Genomic DNA, 6,000 nt, shown 5'->3' with positions numbered 1-6,000 from the left:
TGCATGCGCGGAGAAATGAAGTGAGAGACACTTGTTTCTAGATGCCTGAAGATGTAATATAAAAGCAAGTAATTTTTAAGCAAAAAAAAAAACCGACTTCAAATCTCATATAAAAATTTAGGAGCACCGTTAATTTTTTCATGATCCAATGATCGGATCTAAACCAGATTAGTATGGAATCACCTCTGAGACACTACCTTTCCGATAAAAAGAATTTTCGTCGGATAAAAAGAATTTTCGGTTGACGTAGTCCAAAGTTATGTGGTAACATACATAAAAAGGATATATATTCCCACGAATTTATAACCTCCCCCCTTTTTAAAGTCGGTTAAAAATATATCAAGAGCCGACGGGTTAGTTAAAAAAAATATTTTTTTTTTCACTCGCTCCTCGATCCCAAAATTTTGACCAAATACGCATTAACAGATTTTCTTATTTACATTTGCAACGCCCTTTGTGTCCATCAACGGCAGAGCAGTCGCTAATGGGCATGCGCCTCTGCTGCCCCTCCCTAATGTAAACGATTGAATCGATATGGGTGATAATAATGGAATATCCATAAATCTTCCGATAAATATGTACGCAAAATTCGATATCATTATCGGTATCTATTCAGATGGCACTATGGAGATAAATGCGAGGGTAAAGAACTAATTGATTAAAAGTGAAGACAAAATTGAAGATAGAGATGAAAATGAAAGCAATGAAAGCATATAAAATCGAACAAATTTAGTCACCAAAAATTCAGTAATGCAGTTATCGAAATTTATCGAGCCATCGAAGTTTTTAGTTATCGAAATTTATCGAGGTAACTAAAGTTTATTGAGCTATTGGATTGTATTAAATTATTCAACTTAATTAATGTTTATTGAGTTGTCGAAATTTATACACAGAAATTTAATTGTCGAAATTTACCGATGGTTACAGAGTAATACAAATTTATTGGATTATCGAAATTTGTTAAGTTAATGGAATTTATCAAGTTATCGATTCTTATTGAATTACATGTCATTATTTATGGAGCTAACGAAATTTAACGAATTATCGTAATTATCAAATTCTTTCAGCTTATCGATAATTATTGATTTACCAAAATTTGCCGGTTTATCGAATCGTAGTTTATCGAATTTTTAAAGTATTTAGAGTTATAGCAACTTCTATCAATGTATCGAGATATGCCAATTTCTGAGTTATCGATATTAATCGAGTCCTCGAAACGCACAGTATCAATAACTATCGAAATTTGTAGAGTTATCGAGGTATCGATATATATCAATTTATCGAAATTTATTGACAAACTGGAACGTATCGAGTCAATTATAAGTCATGAAAAAATCCTTCAAAGCTATAAAAAATGGTAGTCACGTTTTATGTACATAGTTCCAAAGCAGGAGATTTTCCGGTTATTAATTTTTTTACCTTGTAAGTTAAAAGACGTCCCAACTCTGAAAACATCTTCAAGGCTCTTAAAAGCTAGAAAAACTGACAAATTTCGGCAGTAACTGGCACTCCCAGTTACATACGGGTAAAATAGTTTTTTCCCAATTTGAAATAAAAAGAAATCGTGTATAGCGGTTGGTCACTGATATGTTTACCCTTTGTTTATTTTCATGAGTAACTCTCCATTGAACGAAGGAAACATGAACACCAAAGAGTAAATAAAAAATTGAGTTCCGTCGTTCATCCCGATGCTTCGGCATGTGATTAAAAATTTTCGGGATTAGCATCTCTTGCGCGCATATTACTACTAGCTATGTATATAAGCTTGCGTGTACGCATCTCCAATGTAATGCATTTAAGCGTGTAGCACCAAAATTATTTTAAAGGGCCATCGATCTTCACTCGAGAGTAATCAACCAACTGCTGTGGACTTACATACATATGCGTGTGCGATAAAATTATTTAACTTTTATGTATGCATGCTTTTGTTGAGGCTATGCTGAGGATGCTCATTTCTTTATCATTCCATTCCACGCTCATGGGTAAACAAAAAGCCCGAACGCGCCAGCGCTACCGAAAATCACTGATTTTCAATGCGCTGTCAAAAAAAAAAAAAAACCAAAAACACCATTGAGTTGAGAGCTTAATTTTTGGAGGAGCCCATTCGGGTCAGCTGGAGCGCGGCTGTGGGACAGTGTGTGTTTGTGTGTGTGTGTGTGGTGTGAGGGTATACCCAGCCAGCAAAGAAACGTAAATTTTGCAGTTTAGTTCAATTGTCCGTCTCCGCAAAAACGTTCGAAACGTTCGAAAAAGATTATGTCATTTGCAAGCATTAATTGTATTTTATTTATTCTAACTAAACATTTGAAAGCATGCAGAGGAGTGTGCCGCTATTTGTTAGCTTCCAGAAGGTGCCGAATTCCGTCAGGCGCTTCCTAATTTTATTTTATTTCTTTTGAACCATGAAAAAGTATCTGTGAAGTGCAGAAGGAAAGCGTATTGAACGAAAAATTCAACAACGGATCGACAAAGTATCCGAAAATGGATTCAGTAAATGGACAAAAATGCGCACTTCATCCACTTTTTTGTCCTTTTTCGGATTTTTTTTCTGGCTGGGTAGTGAGCGGTCAGCGTGTGATTGAATGTAGATCATCGAGATTTAAATAATACTATTAAACGCACTAACTGCGAAAATTAGCATCACACGGATTGAGAGATGCCGACAAAAGCTGTGAAGCAAAGCGAGCGTACAAAAGCGAGCGAGTGACGATGGTGTGGTGAGGCAGCAGTCAGAGTCAGTCGCTAGTGTCAAAGTCGCATTTAAAGTCAAACTTAGTTGCTGGGATTTACTGGGCTCCGCGCAGAGACCTTTGATTGCGCGCGTCTCGCATTGACTATCTACTCCCTTCAGCTATCTACATATCTACGTACGTATGTACGTCGAAACACAAAAACTTTATAAAAGTTTGAGCGTATCGATCGTGCGCAGCATTTGCACGGAATTACTCGCGGTATGCGTTACGGGACTTACTTAAATGTAGAGGCAAGACAGTTAATGAATTTCGTTGGTTTTTTGTACGTGCGTAAGGAAAATAAAAGTGATTCGAATTCATTGTGGTTTGCGGTGTGGAAGCTCACGAAAATATAATAAAAAAGTAAATAAAAGAAATCATTTTTTTTTTTCGTTTTTAAAGAGAAAGAAGGCAAAGTATGTGCTGTATATTTGAAGGCCAAAGGCTACATAAATGTTATTTGCAACAATAACAAACATATATAAAAAAAAAAAACGAAAATAAACGACAGTGACAAAATTTTGAATGCGTTGCTAATTTGTTGTAAAGCAAAAGTTTATAAGTAATAATAGCAACGCCAACAACAACAACAGCGGCGCAATGAGTGAATAAATATTTATTTAAATGAGCGAACAATGAAATAGTTATGGGATGATTGCTTAATCGATACGCACGAAAGAGCAAACACACAAAAAAAAAAACGAAAATATTTAAAAGTGCAGACAGACAGTCGCGTAGGGACGCCGGTAGGGAAGCAAAGAACTAAACATCTTAGAAACGACTTATTGATGTTTTTTTTCATGCAAACCCCATTTTAGTTGTCAAAGTGCATAGATTGTGCCAAGTTCTTGCCTATAGCTAAGTGAAGGCAACTGTAAAAATACGAAATACGGTTTCGGAGTTATTAAAAAATTAAGCAAATAATTTGAGATTAAAAATATTTTCAAGTAATAGTTAAGTAAACTAAAAATAAAATAAAGCAGACTAAAATAAAAGTTTTATTAAATCTAAACAGTTAACTTATTATAAGTGTGATAGTAGTTAAGCAATAAAGTAACAGATCCGTGTGCGTGTGCTCCGTTTCCAGTTGCAGTCTAAATTTTGGTACAGTGGAAGTGAAGAGCTTTTTTTAAATCGCTTGCGTAAGTTTGTGCTAAATTTTTATGAAAATCACATTATTTTTCTTTGTAATGCTATAAACAGAAAAAAAAAATAATAATTGCTCACTAAATTCAGTGGTTCTGAAATTCACTACTGAAAATATGCAAATTCATGATATCGCACACGATCTTCAAAGGTGACACAACTCAAAATTACCCGTTCGTCAGAAAATGCGAAAAATTATTGCTAACCATATAATTCGGTTTTTTTCAACAAATTATAACAAAAATTTGATCCAGCTTTTGCAGGAAGTTAAATAAAAGCTTTGCATACATTTTTAGTGCATAATTTCAAAAATGCCAAATTTTAAGTTGGGTCTCTTTGGCAGATCACGTGTGATATTTTAACTCCAAATCAAGCTCCAAATATTTATTAAAAAAAATGGCTTTGTCAGCTCTGTTTCCAAAAAGATTTTGGAAAAATTATAAAAAGTTGAGTTTTCTTTAAAAAATTTGACTGAGTGAAAAAATCCCTACATATGTATGTATGTATGAACATGTTAGACCGTAACAGAAAAAAATCGCAGTACACCCTTGAGTCTGAAGCATTTCTACAAGCCAAATTTTGGATTTTTGTTTTTGTTTTGCCTTTTTACATTTTTTGTGATATCTTCGGCATTTAGCGTCGCATCTTCAAGTATAGCATATCGATGTTTTTGTCTCGAATTTATTTTCAAAGTTCATTGACCTCAAGTGGACCGTCATTACTATTGGCGGGTACCATCTCTTCCATATCTGTCTTGATGTACTACAGACTAAGCTTTGACTCCATTTTTTTACTGAAAGTTATGTCAAAAAGCTGCTTTTAAATTTTGAGTCCAATTATTTCGATTAAAACTACGGGTCAGAGCTTTTAAGTAGCAGAATAATAAGTAACAGGAATAATCTGATTGATTGTATTCTCTGAACTTTCCCACTATGTCCCAGTAACCTGGCAAACCAATTGAGGTGAATACTGTTCTGTTAAGCCATCTCTTGTAGGCAGTTCAGAAGACCTGCAGTTTCAGGAACCGTGATCTGAGCTCAGCGGTTTGTGTGCCTTGGTAGAAAATCTACCATTTTTACAATGCTCATGTGCTCTGGGGATATTTTTGTTACCTCACTGAAATGTCTCTCTCAATTAAGGCGCAATTTCAGATGACCTCTTTAAGTAGAGATTGTTAATTAACTTCAAAAATTCATTTTCGGGTCATACATTTAATCTGCAGTGCATTTAAATGGCCAATATTGGCTATTTAAATGTGAAATATGCAACCCTGTGTTTTTACCAAACAACCTAGATAGCTAAATAGGTTGTTTTTATAATCTTGCCAAAGAACAATAAGCTGTTCAGTACAAAACATAAACAAACAAACAAATGCAACAACAATTTGAGGGAGCAAGTAACAGTGTTGCCACTTGTTTTGCATATTTAAATAAAATTGATCTGAAGACCAACGAAAGTTAAGTGACATTTAAGTAACAATCCAAAATTAAGCTTAAGTGCCGTTCAAATATTCATTTGAAATTTGCCTCAAAGGTGAATTTTAGAGTTTTATTCTTAAAAGAAATCGTATTAATTTCATTAGCCTTGACTTTAGGAAAACTGCTAATTTATCTGCTTTCACGGCTGTCTACTTGAAGTTTTGAATTACCCTCGTATTGAATAGAATTGTAATTAGTGAAATTGAGTGTTGTAAGTTTTTCTTAAGTACTGGTAATGTTTCCTGAACTTGAGTGTGTGTAGATACATTAAGCTAGGTCGATTAAGTAATGTAATAAACTTTAATAAATTTATGAGTCCACTAAATATTTGCGCTTATAAAATTATGCAGCTTTCTTTGTCATTTGTAAAAATTCAAAATTTTTTAACCTTGCTCCGACAGCATGTAATAAAAGCTTCTTAAAACTTAACAGTTTAAATTGACGCTCTTAATGAATTTCATATTTTTGTCCCTGACTATCCGAGTTCAGTTGTAACGCCTTGGGCGAGTTTACCAAAATAGAAAATAAAGTTTCTTCGAGAAATCTGACAAGAATTTTATTTCATAAATATTAGCCGCTTTTGAGTCGCTATTTCTTAGCTTCAATAGTTCCAACTCGCTAAATTAGAAATTTGTATGTGAAAG

At 34.0% G+C, this 6,000-nt stretch overlaps 1 protein-coding gene across 1 annotated transcript in view; it reads left to right on the top strand.

Moving 5' to 3' along the window:
- Window positions 1-2,918: 2,918 nt before the first annotated feature.
- The window catches only part of LOC108359291 (nose resistant to fluoxetine protein 6-like), a 36,935-nt gene continuing 33,853 nt past the window's right edge, over window positions 2,919-6,000 (top strand). The window contains exon 1 of the mRNA XM_017611100.1: window positions 2,919-3,874. The gene's annotated coding sequence lies outside the window, so the exon portion shown is untranslated. The remainder of the gene's footprint in view (window positions 3,875-6,000) is intronic.

The sequence above is a fragment of the Rhagoletis zephyria genome, unplaced genomic scaffold (assembly GCF_001687245.7).
Source record: "Rhagoletis zephyria isolate East Lansing unplaced genomic scaffold, Rhagoletis_zephyria_1.1 Rzeph_scaffold_00369, whole genome shotgun sequence".
Classification (NCBI taxonomy): Eukaryota; Metazoa; Arthropoda; class Insecta; order Diptera; family Tephritidae; genus Rhagoletis; species Rhagoletis zephyria.
This window is presented reverse-complemented; position numbering and strand designations above follow the sequence as displayed.